This window comes from Podarcis vaucheri, assembly GCF_965113315.1.
Source record: "Podarcis vaucheri genome assembly, chromosome: 9".
Classification (NCBI taxonomy): domain Eukaryota; kingdom Metazoa; phylum Chordata; class Lepidosauria; order Squamata; family Lacertidae; genus Podarcis; species Podarcis vaucheri.
Window position 1 is genome coordinate 1,656,548 of NC_138767.1, and position 22,453 is coordinate 1,679,000.

Genomic DNA, 22,453 nt, shown 5'->3' on the forward strand with positions numbered 1-22,453 from the left:
CTATGGTTTTCCCAGTAGTGATGTATGGAAGTGAGAGCTGGACCATAAAGGAGGCTGATCGCCAAAGATTTGATGCTTTTGAATTCTGGTGCTGGAGGAGACTCTTGAGAGTCCCATGGACTGCAAGAAGATCCAACCTATCCATTCTGAAGGAAATCAGCCCTGAGTGCTCACTGGAAGGACAGATCCTGAAGCTGAGGCTCCAAGACTTTGGCCACCTCATGAGAAGAGAAGACTCCCTGGAAAAGACCCTCATGTTGGGGAAGATGGAGGGCACAAGGAGAAGGGGACGACAGAGGACGAGATGGTTGGATAGTGTTCTCGAACCTGCCAGCATGAGGGAGGCAGCGGAAGACAGGAGTGCCTGGCGTGCTCTGGTCCAGGGGGTCACGAAGAGTCGGACACGACTAAACGACTAAGCAACAGCAACAATACACTCTGGAGATGCTACACTGCCTGCAAATTTTATCCATTTCTGTTAAAAACAGGGGGGAAAGTTATAGCACTTTTTTTTTATCTCCCAATCATGAATGGGAGTGGGGAATGAAGTGGACTTGAACCCTCTGAGCGAATTCATCTTTCTTTCTTTCTTTCTTTCTTTCTTTCTTTCTTTCTTTCTTTCTTTCTTACACCAAACTGGGGTCCTAAATGCAGTCTGGGGCCAATGCATACTTCCCCCACCAATATTTTTCAGAGCTGCAGCAATTTCCCATTCCTTTCTAAGCTTTTGTCTCGGGGCGGAAGTCCTTTCCAGCCGTCCTTGGCGCCCCCACCCCTCCCCTTGGTGGATGATTATCCTCCATGGCGTTTTTCTGCTCAACATCATTTCCTGAACCTTGGAAGCTCTGCCAGGACCATGCCAAGCAATTCTTGCTTGCCAGAACATCCGTCAAAGGAACTTCTCCAAGATTCTGAGCTGCTGCGTCCAACTTGTATGTTTCTAATCATGGTCCTCTGTGGACAAACAAGGAACGCTTGTGTGGGAACCCGCTCTGCCTTTTGACACATTTTTTCTTTGAGCCCTCCACAATAAATATGGCCTTCTCTTTCACCGCAAACTTCCAAACTATTTACTTGCTGCCCTGCACTGTTGCTCTCCTTGGCACCAAACCACCGAGAGAGAGGGACAACCCTTCCAGGAGAATGATTCAGGATGTAGAAGGAGAGGAACAGGAAATGGAAAGAGCACTCCAGGGGTTGGTGGTGGGAGAGCTCCACCAAGCGCCAAGAGCAGAAGGATCAAGGCCCCAGTCCCATGCGGATCTAGGTCTGAAGTGCAAACAGATTTACTTGCAAGTAAATCTTCAGGATCTTAGGCCCAAGTTTTCATTGAATGGATATTTTTTTTCTTGCCTCTCCTTTTCATGATTTGGTTGCTTGAACTTGTTTTATAATGAAACACACATGGGTAGGAATGGAACAAATGTTCTCTTCAAAAGTCTATAAATCTGGGGGGGAATTCAGGCTCGCACTCCATTTGTAAATTTCGAAATACAAGCATGCAAGAGAACTGGAGGGAGAGGGAAATGAGAGCAGGGGACCCGAGGGCGGGGTGGGGTGGGGGCAGATAACAGCCAGGTTTTGTGTGGAAGAAGACAAGCGAAGCCAGAAATCAAGGGTGGGGAGCAGATGTTTCTATACGCCAGCGCCCATCATCTCTGACCACCAACCATTCTGGCTGGCGCTGATGGGAGCTGGAGTCCAAGAACATCTGGAGGACCAAAGGCTCCTCATCTCTGCAGAAAAGAACCGCTTCGTCACCAAATAAATTCTGCACAAAAGCAAAAACAGCTGGAACTGCCAGAAGTTCAGAAAGGGTCATGCACTTGTTTTCAACCAGGGGTGAGAGTCCCTTGACAGACACAGTAGAGACTATAAAATGTTATTTATTTATTAACTACATTTCTATCCCACCTTTTTCTCCCCCAAGGAGCTTGAGGTGGCATACATGTTTCTCCCTACTCATTTAATCCCCACAATAACCCTGCGAGGTGGGTCACACCAGTGAGCTTTGTGGCCAAGTCCTAGTCTCCTGGGTCCTAGGTCAGCACACTGACCACTATGCCGGACTGGCTCTTGTGATATAGTGTGTTGTCCATGATGGTTTTGGACATAATACCACTCGTGATACTCCTAATGGGCATTGTGGTCATTCATTAAAAGCATGGGAAATGAGGAACAGGGTGGAAGGGCCCCACCTGGAGGCTGGACCAAGTGGTGGGTCACTATATGGAGAAAGGTAAGGACTCCATCTTGAGGAATCAACGGAGGTTGACCAGCTCTCCTCAACCTGGTCTACAACTCCCATCAGTCGCAGCCAGACAAAAAATTTTAGGAACTGATAATCATCTTGAGGGCCATCAGCTTGGAGGCAACTGATGTAGCTAAGTCCCTATATATAATTCTCTATCTGTGAAAGGTACTGACAAAAAGCAGCTTCAAAGTTTCTATTTACACCACAAATTCCTTACAAAAGAATCCTAAATTTGTCTGCTTCAGATGTCAATCGCACTGAGTTCAATGTCACTTTGCTGTTGTTTAGTTGTTTATTCGTGTCCGCCTCTTCATGACCCCCTGGACCAGAGCACGCCAGGCACTTCTGTCTTCCACTGTCTCCCGCAGTTTGGTCAGGCTCAAGTTTGTAGCTTCGAGAACACTGTCCCACCATCTCATCCTCTGTTGTCCCCTTCTCCTTGCGCCCTCCATCTTTCCCAACATCAGGGTCTTTTCCAGGGAGTCTTCTCTTCTCATGAGGTGGCCAAAGTCTTGGAGCCTCAGCTTCAGGATCTGTCCTTCCAGTGAGCACTCAGGGCTAATTTCCTTCAGAATGGAGAATGGAGAGGTTTGATCTTCTTGCAGTCCATGGGACTCTCAAGAGTCTCAGCCTTCTTTATGGTCCAGCTCTCACTTCCATACATCACCATATGTTACTTACTCCCAGGCAATTTGCTATGTAGGACTGCAGCCTTAATTACAGTATTTATTTTATTTTTTTAATAGAATTTTTTATTGGTTTTTCACAGTTTTTATAAACACAAACAATACACAACACAAACAAACAAGCATACAAACAAACATGTATAGTTTCATATCCTTTTTTCTTAAACCTTACTTCATCGACTTCCCCATACCTCCCCCTTCTACATCCTAATTTCCAAATTTGTTTCAGCAAATCCTAACCCTTGGTTTTATCAAATTTTTCCCCTTATTCTATTCTTTTACTTAATCCTTTACAGCTGTAATCCCCTTTTTTTTCTAAAACCTCAACATTTTAGCATTCATTAATTTTACAATATTTCTTAAGATAAATTTTGAATTTCTTCCAATCTTCATCCGCCGTCTCTTTCCCCTGGTCACGGATTCTGCCAGTCATTTCAGCCAGTCCCATGTAGTCTATCACCTTCATCTGCCATTCTTCCAGAGTGGGTAGATCTTGAGTCTTCCAATGCTTTGCGATGAGTACTCTTGCTGCTGTGGTAGCGTACATAAAAAAAGTTCTGTCTTTCTTTGGCACCAATTGGCCGACAATCTTTTAATGAGGGTGAAAGAGGAGAGCGCCAATTACAGTATTTATTCTAGCCCACTTTGCCTCCCTACAAGAAAAGCAAGATACAAGTCTTCTAAATGGATATGATAAATAAGGAACCTCCATCCTTAGAATGGCAGTCCAGGAATGCTGGAGGAATAGAGTCCCCATCCTTCCTTTGGCTGGGGATGGATGAGGAGATCAATGAGGCCCTTCCAACTATATGATCCCCTGGACAGCCATATTTCAAGAGTCAAGACCTGGCTGTGTGCCAAACTGATTCAGTAGTTTTTGAAAGTTTGCCTTGTGTAGCTTTCTTGCTTCAGTACACCTGAAGGAGCGTCTCCACCCCCATCGTTCAGCCCATACACTGAGGTCCAGCTCTGAGGGCATTCTGGTGGTTCCCTCACTACAAGAAGCCAAGTTATAGGGAACAACCAGGCAGAGGGCCTTCTCAGTAGTGGCACCCACCCTGTGGAATGCCCTCCTACCAGATGTGAAGGAAATAAGCAGCTATCCTATCTTTAAAAGACATCTGAAGGCAGCCCTGTTTGGGAAAGTTTTTATTATTTAATGCTGTATTGTTTTTAGCATTTATTGGGAGCAGCCCAGAGTGGCTGGGGAAACTCAGCCAGATGGGCGGGGTATAAAGAATAAATTATTATTATATATTATATTAAAGCCATCCCAGTCGGTGGCCATCACTGTCTCCTGTGGCAGGCAGTTCCATAGTTTGGCTTTGTGCTGCGTGAAGAAGGACTTTCTTTTAATTGTCCTGAATCTCCTAATATTCAGCTTTCTGGAAGTCCACAAGTTCTGCCGTTAGGGAAGAGGGAAAAGAACTTGTCTCTATCTGCTTTCTCTACGCCAGGCATCATTTTGCAAACGTCCATCACGCCTCCTCTGATCTGCCTTTTCTCTAAACCGAAAACTGTGGAAGGTGTCAAAATGTCAATTTCATCCACCCGTGTCCCACAAGGAGAGTGTTGGGGAGCAAGTTCTAGATCAATGACCCTCCTGCAGAAGCCACCAGCACGTTCTAAAATGGAAATAATTTGTTTTCTATCTTGTGCATATGGACTAATCATTGACCTAAAATTTCTGAGACAAAAAAAGAAAGAAAGGAGAGTGGGGGGGGTGAGTGGAAAAGCGCAACCCCACATTTTTTGTTATGTTGTGAGTTATCAGCGTGGAACCGGCCCAGCCTGATTCCCATAGTCCCTTTAGAAACACACACACACACACACACACACACACACACAACACGTCCCCACTGGTCGATTCCATCATTGCCTTGTGGGCTCCTCTGTTCTTGTGCCACAAATTCTCGTTAGCGAGTGATTTATGTCCAGGAACTCAAGGAAGAGATTACTGCATGCATTCATCAAGTAACCTCGATTAAAGGGTAAGAAAAATGAACCCACATTGACCACTAAAGTCTTTGCTAAAGAAAATAGTTCTAATCGCGAACAGGGAAGGAGATCTGAGAGCCAAACCCGGTTGTAGCAAGCTGTGCAGCTCTAAGGATAACAGATGAAGTCACCCCAAACTCGGCCCCTTGGGAGCAGTCCCACATATCAGGCCCATTGATAAGAGAGACAGAGAAAGACTCCAGGATCCAAGAGCATTATCTCTGCCACGTCTGGGAGTGGGGCCTCCTCCTCATTAAAGAATGAGGTCAATTGCCCTACACAGGAAAGGCATGATATGATTCTTTCCTAGTGGTTCTGCAACTGTTGGTTTGGGGTGGGGGACCTTTTCAACCCAAGGGCCACATTCTCTTCTGGGTAGTCCTCCTAAGGGCCAAATGCCAGGGGCCAGAGCAACAAATGTGAATATGGAAGTCTAGTGTCCAGGTCAAGGGAAGTCATAGTCCCACTCTATTCTGCCATGGTCAGACCACACCTGGAGTGCTGTGTCTGGTTCTGGACACCACAATTCAAGAAGGATGTTGACAAGCTGTAAGGTGTGGAGAAGAGGGCAGCCAAGATGATCAAAGTTCTGGAAACCAGAGTATACCTGAAGGAGCGTCTCCACCCCCATCGTTCTGCCCGGACACTGAGGTCCAGCACCGAGGGCCTTCTCATGGTTCCCTCAATGTGAGAGGCCAAGTTACAGTGAACTAGGCAGAGGGCCTTCTTAGTAGTGGCACCCACCCTGTGGAACGCCCTGCCAGCAGATGTCAAAGAGAAAAACAACTACCAGACTTTTAGAAGACATCTGAAGGCAGCCCTGTTTAGGAAAGCGTTTAATGTTTAATAGACTATTTTATTTTAATATTCTGTTGGAAGCTGCCCAGAGTGGCTGGGGAAACCCAGCCAGAAGGGTGGGGTATAAAAAATAAATTATTATTATTATTATTAGTCTAATGCACTTTTAAAGCCATCTAAGTTAGGAGCCATCCCTGTCTCCAGGGGGAGTGAGTTCCATAGATGAACTTGGCGCTGCCTGGAGAAGCTATTTCCTTTTATCAGTCCAACACGGAGCTTCCCTGGATGCCCCCGAGTTCTAAAATTAGGAGAGAGGGGAGAAAAACTTTTCTCTATCCTCTTTCTCCAGGCATCATTTCATAAGCTTCCACCATATCGTCTCTTCCTCTCCTTTTCTCTAAACCTTTTTGGCTGGGTGGGACTGATGGGAGCTGTGGTCGCGCAACATCTGGAGGCCACCACGTTGAGAAGCGCTGGCCTCCTCCAGCTGATTCCCCAAGATGGAGTCCTCACCTCTCTCCATACAGGGACCTTCGAAATCCCATGCTAGACATGGTCCACTTTGGGCCTGCCTGCCAGCATCCATCAGCGTTTTGGTGGAGGAGCTGGAGAGCGTGACGCTTTCGCCGTCGCTCCCAGGAGCTGGAGCCTGCCAGAGCAGTAGCTCTCCAAAGCCTCCCCCTATTGTTCCTATCATCATTAGCATGATCACTTTTGCTTATCAGTTGCTGCTGTTTCCCATTATGCGGGATCCTGGACTTTTGCCCAGAGCTGCCGATCTGGCGGAGGCTGGAGGTCCCTCGACGAGACTAAATTGTTTCCAGTTACTCCTTCAGAGTTGCGCTCAGCGAAGCGTCCCCCCTCCGCTCAGGAGGCTCCTGCCGACTCCTCTCACCTCGTTTCTCCTTTGCTTGAGAGCCCCCCGACTCTGCCACGGCACTGATCCGGCCCCACCAGAGCTCACCACATCACGGCCAGAGCCAAGAGCACTTTACGCAGCCATTGATGGCTTACGGCGGCTTCCAAACCAGAGCTGACACAAATCTTTCCATCATCTCAGGAAAGCAGGCCGTGGGGTGGGAGGGAATTTGCGTTTCGCTTCGGCCACACCTTAGCGATTCTTAAGTGCCTTCATCCCAGAGCGCTACGCCCGAGTGCGGTGCCAACCAGTCAATTATATGGCGCTTTTTTTTTCTTTTTACACATCTGATGGCGTTTATCACATTTATCACATCTTCCAAAAGCAGTTAATCATTTCCACAGAAAGAATGGTTTTCTTTCTGGGTTTTGGAGGGTTTGCTTGAAAAACAAAGCAAACGAAATGAAACCTTCAAAGCTAGTCATGGTTATTTCCAGTTGACAGATGGATAACTGAGATTTAGAATCACAAAATCGTAGAGTTGGAAGGGACCACCAGGGGTCCTGTAGGCTGACCCTCTTCAGTGCAGGAATCTCAGCTCAAGCATCCTGACAAATGGCCACCCAACCTCTGCTTTAAAACCTCCAAGGATGGAGGGCCCACCACTGCCAGAGGGAGTCTGTTCCCTGGTTGAACAGCTCTTATCCTCAGAAAGTTCTTCCTGATGTTTAGTCAAAATCTCTTTTCTTGCCTTTGGAATCTGTTGTTTCAGGTTCTACCCTCTGAGTAAAACCTGAACCAACAGATTTAGGACATGGGGAGACTAGGGCCCTGCAGGACTTGATCTCCTTCCACAGGGCCTGTAAGACAGAGCTATTCCGCCTGGCCTTCAATTTGAATTAGCCTGATCCTCTATTCCCTTTCCCCTTCTAGGAAGAAACCCTTTCTGGGACCCCACATTTAAATTCTTCCCTGGTCTCCTCGCTGGCCCTAGTAGGACCAACTTTGCCAGTTAGCCTTGGTGATCATTTGATGTCTACTGACTGGGTTCCCCCCCCCATGACCCCTGAATTTTAGAATTTTATTGATATTGATGCTGCATTTTATGTTGCATTTTATGCTGTTTTTAAGTCGCATTTTAATCAGTGTTTTATATTTGCTGTTAGCCGCCCTGAACCCAGTTTTTAAACCAGGAATGGCGGGGTATAAATAAAATATTATTATTTTGTTGTTATTATTATTATTTAGACTCCTTGACATTGACAAAGAGGGGATAACTCCTAATGACCCCCTTTCAACCCTCGTTGTCACTTTTAATACTAGAAAATCCACCCCACACTTTGAGTTTACTTCTTTCTCCCTTGTCATTCTAACTTGTTCGGTGAATCGCGCCCATCCAGCCGCCTTGTCCTCTGCGGCCGCAAACCTTCCAGTCCCCAGAGCTTGTTACGAAACCTCCAAGAATTGACTTTTTCCACCTTGAAAGGGAATTGACTTGGAAAGGAGCCGAGTGCCAGAAATAACGCTGAAAGGGTTCCCGGTTTCAGAAAATAATTTGTTTCCATCCTTTGGCTTAATAGAAAAAAAATACCTTTGAGGGGGGAAAAGAAAAAGGTTCTTTCCAAACTGTTTCCTGGTGCCTCGGTGTCTCATGAACTAAATCCCGGGCACAGATCACGGCCAAAACTCAGTGCCACCAAGATAGTTTGGATGAAAACAGGCTCAGTGAAGCTCGCCTCCCTCGGTTCGCAAGACATTGCCTCTCTGTGTCTCCACCGGTCAGAGTGGCTCTGGAGGGTTGCCACGCACAAAGGTCATTTCCACCCCTTGACATTCAACCCCTCCACCAACCCTCCCCAAATCCTTTTGGTTCCAATGGCCTTGCTAAATTCTCTCTCTCTCTCTCTCTCTCTCTCTCTCTCTCTCTCTCTGTGTGTGTGTGTGTGTGTGTGTTGAAAATCAACCTGGCTCTGAAAAGACTTTTCCGCCCAGAAGCGTTTCTGGGAAATGGGGGCTTTCGCTATACGGCGTAGAAGCAATTTCAGTTGAAAATAGTCGCTGCGTGGAAGCAAAATAAACCCCTTCGGTCTTAGCGCAGGTCGTCAAGGTTAAAGACTTGTGTCCATTGCTGTGGTCTTGCCAGTGGCGCAAGCAGGTGTTGTGTGTAACACAGAATCCAAGAATTCTAGAGTTGGAAGGGATTCCCAAGAGTCAACGAGCTCAAGCCCCTACAATGCAAGAATCACAGCTAAGGAATCCTTGACAGTTGGCCATTTAGCATAACGTAAGAAGATAAGGAGGGACGTGGGTGGCACTGTGGGTTAAACCACAGAGCCTAGGACTTCCCGATCAGAAGGTCAGCGGTTCGAACCCCCGCGACGGGGTGAGCTTCCGTTGCTCGGTCCCTGCTCCTGCCAACCTAGCAGTTCGAAAGCACGTCAAAGTGCAAGTAGATCAATAGGTACCGCTCTGGCGGGAAGGTAAATGGCATTTCCGTGTGCTGCTCTGGTTTCACCAGAAGCGGCTTAGTCATGCTGGCCACATGACCTGGAAAAAATGTCTGCAGACAAACATTGGCTCCCTCGGCCAATAAAGTGAGACAAGTGCCACAACCCCAGTCATTCGCAACTGGACTTAACTGTCAGGGGTCTTTCACCTTTTTTACCCCAAAGTCATGGCTTGAGTCCAGACCATGTGAACTGAACTTCAATTCCAGTGAACTCAATGGGGTGAGATATTCATGATTAGAGATGGAGAAGACCTTCGTTTCAATTCAGTTGATTTGATGAAACTTGTACTTCCTGAAATGAGACAAGAACTAAAACTTAGCCAGCCTTGAAAATTCACCTGAATTTTGCAATGTAGTTTTCCAGCCAAAAAATGATTTCCATGAAAATTCATCTCCATGTCACAGAATCATAGAACTGTAGAATTGGAAGGGACCCAGAGGGCCATGTAGCCTGACCTTCTGCAAGGCAGGAATCTCAGCAGAAGCATCCAGGACAGAGGGCACCCACATCAATGTGAACTGCTGCACATATTTTTACAATGCAATATGCCCTAATATAATGCATTTTAGCATGTTATGTTACTAATACCTGCAATTATTCACACACCTTACCATACTATATGCACATAATTTTGTGCACATTACTGGAGATATGTGTTGCAGAATTCAGAGAAGGCAAATTTCAAAGGGTGGCTGCGTTTCGGTCCGTGCAATTTTTCATGAAATGCGAATTAGGTATGGGTACAACTTTAAATACCACGCCAAATTTCTCTTCCCTCCCCTACTCCCAGGTAAGTGAGCAGAGAGGACTGCAGGCCTGATGCTCCAAGCATGCCCAGGCAGAAGAGAAGATTTGCAAGAAATTGCCTCCGTGGAAGGAAAACATTGTGTGTAGGGGAGGCGCTGACTGGCGCTCATCTGTGTAGCTCATTGATAAACAAGGTTGTAAAAGTGGAAGAGTCCAGGAATCCAGCCAGAGTTCGTGGAATCATCTGTGAGCAAGCTGTCTGTGTGTGCACAGTGACCCATTCTGTGGAGGCATGCAGGAAGTTCATGAACCTGAGGGAAGCCTTCCAGGAGGCAGCAGATGGATGGAAGATGACGGCTTTCATGCAGCTTCTCTACGAAACATCCAGAAAAGAACTGCCTACAGCCAATAGGTTTCTCCATCCATGTGTTGTCTTGCCCAATCATTCTGAATATATATCTATATATGGCTATAGGCAGATTCTTCTGCTTGCAACCATTCAGCTCATTATCATCACCATATTTCCTGCAACGAATGTGTTCTCTTAGGTCATGTGATCATTACTGAGCATAAGAACACCTCTTCTGAATAGCGGTGGCTTCTCCTGCCACGGTTTGCTTCCAAGGGTTCCACATATATGTAAAATCGTGCCCATTCAAATCGCCCCCTTAGAAACACAGAGGCAGAGAGCTCAAAAGATCTTCTTGCGCATGAAAGATATACTGCATCCGTGGTTGGAGACAGGGGAGGTTCATATGTGGGAGCATTGTGCCCATGTGTCTTGCTTGTTGGCCACCATGAGAACAGGATGATGGACTTGGTGGGTCAATGGCCTGATCCAGCTGCTCTTCTGAGGTTAAGTTAGAATCATAGAATCATAGAGTTGGAAGAGACCACAAGGGCCATCGAGTCCAACCCCCTGCCAAGCAGGAAACACCATCAGAGCACTCCTGACATATGGTTGTCAAGCCTCTGCTTAAAGACCTCCAAAGTAGGAGACTCCACCACACTCCTTGGCAGCAAATTCCACTGTCAAACAGCTCTTACTGTCAGGAAGTTCTTCCTAATGTTTAGGTGGAATCTTCTTTCTTGTAGTTTGGATCCATTGCTCCGTGTCCGCTTCTCTGGAGCAGCAGAAAACAACCTTTCTCCCTCCTCTATGTGACATCCTTTTATATATTTGAACATGGCTATCATATCACCCCTTAACCTCCTCTTCTCCAGGCTAAACATGCCCAGCTCCCTTAGCCGTTCCTCATAAGGCATCGTTTACAGGCCTTTGACCATTTTGGTTGCCCTCCTCTGGACACGTTCCAGTTTGTCAGTGTCCTTCTTGAATTGTGGTGCCCAGAACTGGACACAGTACTCCAGGTGAGGTCTGACCAGAGCAGAATACAGTGGCACTAAAACTTCCCTTGATCTAGATGCTATACTCCTATTGATGCAGCCCAGAATTGCATTGGCTTTTTTAGCTGCCGCGTCACACTGTTGGCTCATGTCAAGTTTGTGGTCAACCAAGACTCCTAGATCCTTTTCACATGTACTGCTCTCAAGCCAGGTGTCACCCATCTTGTATTTGTGCCTCTCATTTTTTTTTGCCCAAGTGCAATACTTTACATTTCTCCCTGTTAAAATTCATCTTGTTTGTTTTGGCCCAGTTCTCTAATCTGTCAAGGTCGTTTTGAAGTGTGATCCTGTCCTCTGGGGTGTTAGCCACCCCTCCCAGTTTGGTGTCATCTGCAAATTTGATCAGGATGCCATTGAGTCCATCATCCAAGTCATTGATAAAGATGTTGACTAAGACTGGGCCCAAGACAGAACTCTGTGGCACCCCACTAGTCACTCTTCTCCATTGATGAGCACCCTTTGGGTTCGGTCAGTCAGCCAGTTACAAATCCACTGAGTGGTAGCAGAGTCAAGACCGCATTTTACCAGCTTCTTTACAAGAATATCATGGGGCACCTTGTCAAATGCCTTGCTCAAATCAAGGTAGGCTACATCCACTGCAACCACCTGGCAGGTCTCTCCTTCATGTGGTCTCTCAGCTTTCTCACTTGTGCTTGCCTCTCTTCCCTGCCCCATGGCCTTGATGCGTCTGGACCACTCAACTTCGAACAATCCAGAGTTTTCTCACCCCAACTTGAGCAAGGCCTCCTCCTAGGCCTGATCTGTCTCAGGATCAGGGACATGGTCGAATCATGTGTATAGCTCTAGCTGGCGCACTAGTTAGGACACACTAGTTTCCTGAGAAATGGAAAAGATGCCGCACGAATTCTTTGAAAAGAACTCAAGAAACAGTTAGGGGCTTTCTTCTGGTGATCATTACCTAAGTAGAAGGATCTGTTTGCAATCTGCAGGCATGACAAAACATGCCAGACAGAAGGATTGGCAGAAGCTAGACTGATGCAATGGGTCTATGGAATTCCTTATTAGGCAGCTATGCAAAATCCCAGCACATGTGCACACCAGTCCTTGTACATAGCCCTACAACTGCAATTTCATCAGAAATCTGGAAATCTGAGAAATGTGTGGGACTGCAGCTCAAGGAAGATGCTGAGAGCACCTTTCTTGGTATCAGAGGATCCCACAGTTGGAAGACAACTGAGTCCAGCATCCAGTTTGCCATAGTGAGCAAGCATAGTGGGAAGCCCATAAGAAATCCATGTGCAGCATCAGATTTTGGGTGGTGTGGGTAGTTCTCCCACGCAGGGTGCTGAGCCAAGGAGCTCAACAAAAACAACAACATTCTCGTGCGATAAGATCTATAAAAAAGCAACTGTGCCAAAATAAACTACAGTCGTACCTTGGAAGTCAAATGGAATCCGTTCCGGAAGTCTGTTCAACTTCCAAAACATTCAGAAACCAAAGTGTGGCTTCTGATTGGCTGCAGGAAGCTCCTGCAGCCAATCAAAAGTCATGGAAGCCCCATTGGATGTTCAGGTTCCAAAGAACGTTCACAAACCAGAACACTCACTTCTGGGTTTGTGGCGTTTGGGAGCCAAAATGTCTGAGTACCAAGGCATTCGGGATCCAAGGTATGACTATATTGTGAAAATAAGAAATATTTAAGGGAGGGGTGCCAAATTTTGTCCTCATTCAGGGAGCCGTATTACCAAAGTCCACCCCTGCCATGTGGGCCAATGCTGCTTCCCTTCGTTGGTGCTAGGGACTGGTATTCAGAGATATGGTGCTTCTGTTGCCGGGGCCATTATGGTCATTGAGGGGCTCATCCTCCATGACTTGGCCTAATCCCATTTCACAGAATCATAGAATTGCAACGTGCGAAGGAACCTAGAGGCTCATCTACTCCAAACCCTGCAATGCAGGAATTCCAGCTAAAGCATCCCTGACAGATGACCATCCAATCTAAATTTAAGAACTTCCAAGGAAGGAGAGTCCATCACCTTCTGAGGGAGTCCGTTGCACCATCGAGCAGCTCCAACTTTCAGAAAGTTCTTCCTAATGTTTAGTCAGAATCTATTTTCTTGTCATTTGAATCCATTGGTTTGGGTCCTGCTCTCTAGAGCAGCAAAAAACTAGGGGCTTATTGGAAATAATTAAAACAAGTTTGCTCCATGTTTCATGTGCAAGTAGATATTTGAAGATGGTTATCATATCACCACTAAGTTTCCTTCAGGCCAAACATGCCCAACTCCCTCAACCATTCCTCATCAGGCCCTTGATCATCCTGGTTGCTCCCCCTGCCCTGCACACTTTCTAGCTTGTTGACATCCTTGTGGTGCCCAGAAGTGGACACAGGACTCCAGGCATGGTCTGAAGATGGTGGAATAGAGCAGTATTATGATTTCCCTTGATCTGGACACTAGACACATATTGATGCAGCCTGGAATAGAAGTAGCCTTTTTTGGTAAAGGGACCCCTGACCATTAGGTCCAGTCGTGGCCGACTCTGGGGTTGCGGCGCTCATCTCGCTTTATTGGCCGAGGAAGCCAGCGTACAGCTTCCGGGTCATGTGGTCAGCATGACTAAGCCGCTTCTGGCGAACCAGAGCAGCGCACGGCAGTGGCGTAGCGTGGGTTGTCAGCACTTGGGGCAAGGCAAGTAATTTGCGCCCCCTAACCCATGGATTTGCGCCCCCTAACCCTAACCCCCAGATGTTGCACCCGGTGCGGCCGGCCCCCCCTGCACCCCCCACGCTACGCCACTGGCGCACGGAAACACCATTTACCTTCCCACCGGAGCGGTACCTATTTAGCTATTTGCACTGGTGTGCTTTCGAACTGCTAGATTGGCAGGAGCAGGAACTGAGCAACAGGAGCTCACCCCGTCGCCGGGATTAGAACCGCTGACCTTCTGAATGGCAAGTCCTAGGCTCTGTGGTTTAACCCACAGCGCCACCTGTGTCCCTTGCACTTTTTGGTGCTTGTGCTCAAATCCTGCCTGAGGGGTTCCCAGAGACATCTGGTCAACCGCTGTGAGAACAGGATGTTGAACCAGATAGGCCTCTGGCCTGATGCAGCAGGTTCCTCTAGGATGACCTTCCATTCTTATCTGGTGTGAAATAAAGGATGGCTGTGTGGCTCAGCTCAAAGGAGTCTCCTTCCGTGTCTTCCTCACATCTCCAAATGCTTCATGAAGCAGGAAATGCCCTCATCTCCTCCTTTTCTTTGTAAACTGGCAAACACTGATCTTCTCCCATGCGGTTGGGGGTTTGGTGAGCTGACTCAGGGGTGAAAAGGACACAAAGGTGGTGACTTCAGCCTCCGGTGACAATGCCTTACAAGACCCAGAGTCCAAACGGAGGATGCCAATCTCTTCTCCAAACAGAGGTCACCAAAGCCGCCTTGGAGTCATTTCCTTTGGCCAACTCTGAGATTACTTTGAGTTGCGCAAGGCAGGGCGAGCGGAATTCACAGGCCTCAGTCAGCTCCAGATGTACTAAAACGGGAAGCCAGCCGCCCCCAAAACACCACGAAGGCATCTCCAAAACAACCGTCAATCTGGGTTTCATTTAAAGCGCTCACTCATTTGTCAGAATTTGGGTCCGTTTCAAGCCCTGTCCTCAGCTGAGTCCCACAGTCAGGGCAGCCGAACGCTCGATAGAGAATCACAAGGCAAGGATTGCTTTTCTGTGACTCATAATAGCAAACTGGCGCATTTAGCCTGGATTTAGCACTACAGTGTGTTTGCAGAGCTTGCCATTTGCCGTTTCAGGAACCCCCAGACTGTGAAAATGTGGGTGGGTATGTAAAGATGTGAAGAGATGCCAGGAGAGGATATATTTATTAGCAATTATCATCCTTTCCTCACGTTTGTGAGTTTGACAAAGTACACCCCTTTGCAGCTAAGAGAAAGGCTTAGATAGCCTAGTTTAAGTTTTTTAGTTTAAGAGTTCCTGGAGACCATCTTGAATTCTATCGTGGAACAACAACAATTTTATTATTTATAGCTCACCCATCTGTCTGGGTTTCCCCAGCCACTCTGGAAGGCTTACAGCATATCTAAAAACATTAAAAAGTACAAAGGAAGCTGCAGAGCATATCCTACACACTTTCCATGAAAATGGAGAGCACCAATCATTCATGCCAAGGGATCCAGTGTAGGAAATGTGCTGCAGAAGACAACAGAAACCGAGTGTCCAGATCAAAGGGAATAGTACTGCTGCCCTTCTCAATCCCCAGCTGGAGTCCTGTGTCCCATTCTGGGAGCCACAGTTAAAGGAGGAGATTGACAAGCTGGAACAGGCAGAAGAGAGTCGCCAAGATAATGGAGAGCCTGGAAACCAAGACATATGAGGAATGATTAAGGGACTTGGAGAAGTTTAGTCTGGATAAGAGAAGACTGAGGGTGGATAGGATTGTTGCTGTTGTTTAGTCGTTTAGTCGTGTCCGCCTCTTCGTGACCCCCTGGACCAGAGCATGCCAGGCACTCCTGTCTTCCACTGCCTCCCGCAGTTTGGTCAAAATCATGCTGGTAGCTTCGAGAACACTATCCAACCATCTCATCCTCTGTCGTCCCCTTCTCCCTGTGCCCTCCATCTTTCCCAACATTAGGGTCTTTTCCAGGGAGTCTTCTCTTCTCATGAGATGGCCAAAGTCTTGGAGCCTCAGCTTCAGGATCTGTCCTTCCAGTGAGCACTCAGGGCTGATTTCCTTAAGAATGGGGAGGTTTGATCTTCTTGCAGTCCATGGGACTCTCAAGAGTCTCCTCCAGCACCAGAATTCAAAAGCATCAATTCTTTGGCGATCAGCCTTCTTTATGGTCCAGCTCTCACTTCCATACATCACTACTGGGAAAACCATAGCTTTAACTATAAGGACCTTTGTTGGCAAGGTGATGTCTCTGCTTTTTAAGATGCTGTCTAGGTTTGCCATCGCTTTTCTCCCAAGAAACAGGCGTCTTTTAATTTCGTTGCTGCTGTCACCATCTGCAGTGATCATGGAGCCTAAGAATAGGATAGGACACCCATCTTTAAATGTCTGAAGGGCCTTCACATGCAAGATAGAACAAGCCTGATTTCTGCTGCTGCAGAGGGGAGGACCTGAACTGGCAGGGGGTTGGACTCGATGGCCCTTGTGGTCTCTTCCAATTCTATGATTCTATGACAAAAAAGCAGATTCCTGCCAAATATGAGGAAGAACATTCTGAAGCCAAGCGTCATTTGACAATGGAACGGGCCACATTGGAAGGTGCTGGCCTCTCCTTTGTTGGAGGCCTTTAAACAGCGTTCAGATGGCCACCAGTGACTGGTTCTTCTGCTGTGATTCTTGCATTGGGGGGGGGAGGCTGGACTGGATGAGCCTTGGGGTTCCCTTCCAACTCTACAATTCAATGACACCTTTGGCCACTTCCTACTCTTCAGCACTTCTGTCTAGCCAAAGAGACACATGCCAGTTAACCCTCACTTTTATGCACCATTCACAAATATACACACAGACCCACCGCCCCCACTGAACACACACAGCCCCACTTGTTCCACACCCATTGAAGGAAATTAAGAATAAACCCCCGCCCCTCCGGTGGTTGTCAGAAGGAGAAAAAAAAGGTCTGCAGCGTCTGCCTTGTTGCAGATTGTATCTGTCAGTGGAAAGAAATGCCTTGGAAACCTCAGGCATATGGTAATGTTTGTTGTGCAGGGGGGGGAGATGTAGGGAAGGGCTGGGGGTGGAGGGGGGTGGAGGAAGCACCCGCGGTCAAGGCGAGGGCAAGAGTTCATGCGTTCGGCGGTTTCTGAAAACGTGTTTTGTTTGTTCTGGATTAGGCTGCGGATTCCTAAAAGAAAACATGTTTCAGTAAGCTAATTTCACTTTGGGGGTGTGTGTGAAGGGGGGAGTTGTGAAGAGGAGGAGGAGGAGGAGAGAAGCAAGGAGGTCAAGGGCAGAACATCTGAGCATCTGTACATCAGGAGGTTGAAAGGCGATTCGGAAGAGGGAGGAAAAAGGTGGAAGTCTTTCCGCAGGACGCAACCAATTGCACCAAGGAAATGCAGAGAGGTTGTCTCCCTTCTCCCCGGAACATAGCTGTCAACCTTTCCCTTTTCTTGCGAGGAATCCTATTCGGAATAAGGGACTTTCCCTTAAGAAAAGGGAAACGTTGACAGCTATGCCCCAGGACCTAACCTCCTCCTGCTCCTCGTGGCTCCAAAGCGGCAGCAATGGAGGAGAAGGGCCTGTGGGACTTGTCACAAAAAGCTGCTGTTGCTCGTGGTCAACATCTTGCTGGTCTTTGGTTTCGCAGAGACCCTCCCTCTGCTTCCCTTGTTTTTCATTTGCCTGTGTCCCTGGAGCACACGCCATCCTCCTCTGCATTGGGATGTTATTTGTTTTTTTTGGGGGGGGAGTGGAACTTCCCCAGGGCTTGGAGTTCCCCCAAGCTCTCGTCCATGGGTGGTGCTGTTCTGGCTGCACTCTGGCAGCCGCATGCCACAACCCGAACATCGGAAATAGAAGGAGACCTGTAAACATCTCCTGAATGAGGCCAAGGGCCATCAAGAGCAGCACATGGTCCTAAATGCATACATTGTTTGATTCGTATGTTGCCTTTCCATAGTTAGAACTGTGCTCAAGGTGGTTTACAACATGAAAAAATATTACATAATTGCAAATGTAACAAAAATAGAAACAATAAATAAAACACATCAAAAAGTGCATGTTGTTGTTGTTGTTGTTGTTGTTGTTGTATTAAATGTATATACCACCCTATGCCCGTAGATCTCAGGGCAGTTCACAACATAAAAGCACAATATTAAAAAAATGGAAAATACGTAATTAACGATTTCCGTATCATAAGAAGATCTAAAAGTAGAAATTGTTGTTGTTTAGTTGTTTAATCGTGTCCGACTCTTCGTGACCCCCTAGACCAGAGCACGCCAGGCCCTCCTGTCCTCCACTGCCTCCCGCAGTTTGGTCAAACTCATGCTGGTAGCTTCGAGAACACTGTCCCACCATCTCGTCCTCTGTCCTCCCCTTCTCCTTGTGCCCTCCATCTTTCCCAACATCAGGGTCTTTTCCAGGGAGTCTTCTCTTCTCATGAGGTGGCCAAAGTCTTGGAGCCTCAGCTTCAGGGTCTGTCCTTCCAGGGAGCACCTGGTGAGGAAAACTGGGCCTCCTTGAAAGGAGAGCGCATTTGGCTGGGCCAAACTCAGTGTCTGCCGGGGGCGGGGAAGAGAGACGCCACAATTAGAGCCAGTGTGGTGTAGTGGTTAAGAGTGGTAGTCTCATAATCTGGTGAACCGGGTTCGTGTCTCCGCTCCTCCACCTGCAGCTGCTGGGTGACCTTGGGCCAGTCACACTTCTTTGAAGTCTCTCAGCCCCACTCACCTCACAGAGTGTTTGTTGTGGGGGAGGAAGGGAAAGGAGATTGTTAGCCACTTTGAGACTCCTGAAGGGGAGTGAAAGGCGGGATATCAAATCCAAACTCCTCTTCTTCTTCTTCTCAGGGCTGATTTCCTTCAGAATGGAGAGGTTTGATCTTCTTGCAGTCCATGGGACTCTCCAGAGTCTCCTCCAGCACCACAATTCAAAAGCATCAATTCTTTGGCGATCAGCCTTCTTTATGGTCCAGCTCTCACTTCCTTACATCACTACTGGGAAAACCAAAGCTTTTACTATACGGACCTTTGTTGGCAAGGTCATGTCTCTGCTTTTTAAGATGCTGTCTAGGTTTGCCATCACCTTTCTCCCAAGCAGCAGGCGTCTTTTAATTTCATGACTGCTGTCACCACCTGCAGTGATCATGGAGCCCAAGAAAGTAAAATCTCTCACCGCCACCATTTCTTTTTTCATAGAGATAAGGAAGCTAAATATCAATAGCACCACCAACAAAAACCCTAAACAATACCCCAGCCCAAGAGTCTGCTCAGCAGCCTCAGCTTTTGTAGCTGGAGTCAGTCCGGGCTGCATCCTCCCAGGTCAGATGGGAAAAGACCTGCCAGGTCACCCTGTGCTCACAAGGGCCAACCAGAAGCCGCAGTGGGGAACCTGCAAGTGGGATTCAAGCCCAAGACTGACTCTCCCCTCCTGTGGTTTCCAGCAACTGGGATCTGGAAGCCCTGATGCCTCCAAATGTGGAAGCAGCCCTTGTGGCTAGGAGCCATCAAGAACCCTCTCCTCTGTGAATCCTCTGTGCAGACTTTTCTTTGCCGCTGAAAAACCAGGGACAGCATCCAACTCCAGGTGCAAGCAGAAGGAATCTCTAGGCAGGACTGGGAAAGATCACCAGCCTGAACATCCTGCAGATCCACTGGAAGTCCGAGTGGGCAAAAGTGACCCAGATGGACTAATGTTCTAACTCAGCAGAAGGCAGCTTCCTCCTGTTCTCTGATAGTCAGGATGAGGGTGATGATGATGATGATGATTTTATTTGGTTTCCCCAGCCATTCTGGGCAGCTTCCAACAAAGATTAAAAATACATTAAAACTTCAGACATTAAAAACGTCCCTAAACAGGGCTGCCATCAGGTGTCTTCTAAACATCAGATAGTTGTTTAACTCTTTGACATCTCTGATGGGAGGGCGTTCCACAGGGAGGGCACCACCACCGAAAAGGCCCTCTGCCTGGTTCCCTTGTAACCTCACTTCACGCAGGGAGAGAACTGCCAGAAGGCCCTCGGAGCTGGACCTCAGTGTCCGGGCAGAACAATGGGGATGGAGACGCTCCTTCAGGTATACTGGGCCAAGGCCGTTTAGGGCTTTCAAGGTCAGCACCAACACTTTGAATTGTGGATTGTGTTTGCCATCAGTCAAAAGTTGCCCCCTGGTGATCTATTGATGGGGATCTGTTTATTTGGTTTCTTATCAGCCTTTCACCCTCAGGTCCCAGGGTCTCAACAGGTTTAATAGACAATATTAAATTTTCTTTTTTTATACTTCAGTTCTGTATTTTGTACCCTTATAAATTCATAATTTAAAAAAAATAAAAGGCGATATTAAAAAGCAGTTAAAACAGATTGCAATCAAGAAAACAGGGTGGGTCCAGCATCTATCTCACAGGTGCTCCAAAGGTGTGTCTCTGGCACTGCCATACATTGCAGCTATGGCTATTAGGCTTTCAAAATTGGTGGTGCTCTGGTTGTGGAATGTTCTTTGGGGAAGGAGGAGGACAACTCTATGGACCAGCCTTTACACCAGAAGCAAATGATGACAGACCTATGGACCAGGCTGAATCTGATCCAAGGTCCATCTGGTCTGCTTTCCTCATGTATTGGTAGGGTAAGAAAAAGATAAAGAGGAGTTCAGAACAAAAGGGAGGAGGCAGCAGTTGACTTGCTTCTAGTTCTACAGCCTGGGATCCAGCATTTTCTCTACCCAATCCAGCTCAGAAGCATCTCCAGGGGAAGTTCTTCCTCGTGGAACTCCTCTTCCCAGATGATGGAGAGTCTGACCAAGAGGTCTGAGGGCTGGCAAGGAAAACTGGGCCTCCTTGAAAGGAGAACGCATTTGGCTGGGCCAAACTGCGTGTCTGCCGGGGGCGGGGGAGAGAGACGCCACAATTAGATTTTATGGATGCTGCGCCATGAAACCCAATATCTTCTCCTTGATGGATTGGCCAGGTAGGAACCCTGAGGGTTTTCACCCTACCAAGCATCCAAGGGGAGCCTTTTGCCTGCCCTGGACATACATATCCTAAGCACTTCCAGAAACACTCTGCTTTGGAAATGTGGGGAGGAATTCGTGGTGGGAGGGGAGCCTTTCTGCCCCTGCCCTCCCCACCCCCCAAAAGCACAATGCATAAAAATGGAAAGGAACCAGATGCTCAACTCATGTGCCTGCTATTACCTCAGAATCTAATGGGCCCTGCGTCTGAGGCAGCGCCCACCTGTCTGGAGCCAGATCCTGAAGCAGGAAGGGCAGTTGTTCATCATCATCATCATCATCATCATCATCATCATCATCATCTCTATACTGCTCTTTTTTTGAGGATCATAGGTTTAAAAACATAAAAACACTAAAATGCATACCATATTAACAAACAAAAACAATACCCCCCCACACAGCTTAAAAGCCATCAATGGTTTAATTAGCCAAAGGCCTTAGGAGAAGGGGAACATTTTTGCCTGGAGCCTAAATACAATGAAGCTGCCAGGCAAGCCTCCCTGAGGAGAGCATCCCACAAATGGGGAGACACTGCAGAGAAGGCCCTGTTCTGGTTTTGCCAACTTTCTAGATCTCTTGTGGAGGAGGCCCACAAAAAAGGTCCTCAGATGATGATCTCAGGGTCTGGGTTGGTTCATGGAGGTAGCGGGAGGCACAATAGGCCAGATATAATCATCTAAGAACATAAGCGCGTAAGACCCAGGACCAGACCAATGGCACGTCTAGTCTACCATTCTGTTGCCTGTGAGAAACAGTTCCAAGGCCTATGGGTGGGCTTCCACTCTTCAGAGGGGGGTGGGGAGAAATCACGGAGCACCAGGAGGAGGAGGAGGAGGAGGAGGAGGGGATCTCAACTGCTGGCGAAGGCCAGTTTTGTATTTAGCAAAGCAAGGGAGGCAGGAGGGATCGTGTCTGGGTAGGAAAGCAGGTGAAAGTGATCAATGAGCAGGCAGCCGTCAGAGGGACACAGAGTTGTCTGGAGTAACCAGAGTCCCACTGGGGAAGCAGCCCACAGGTCATTCCGACAGACTTGGGCGAGCGCCATCCTGCGCATTGGCAGAGCGACAGTGTCTCCTGCCTGGAATTTTAGAAGGTTGAATCCTGTTTGGGACGGGGACTGTTTGTTTCTGCTTTAACACAAGAGGATCTGTGTTAACGGCGGGTGGGGTGGGGGGGATAAAGAAGAGATGAACTCTCCAGCTGCTGCTGTTGCAACCGGTCCTGTCCAGACGTTTTTTGGGGGCGGGGAGGGAGGCAGGCGCTTGGGCCTGTCGTGATGGATGGCTCCCATCAAGACACTGGGAGCATAAGCCCTGGTGGAGAGGCCTGTGGACTGGCTGGGTCGTGGAGGTGGCAAAGTGAGGCAGAAGCTACATCTAAGCTGCAAAGGCAACACCAGCCATAGATGCTCCTCCATCCTTTCCTCTGGCCATCCCTCGGAGAGTATGGCTTTCTGTGGTGCAGCAGCCAATGTGTTTTAGATCAGGCCTGACAAGGAATGCAAGGAGAGTGCTGTGCTATTGCTCTAAGCCCTGAGTCTGAGCTGAT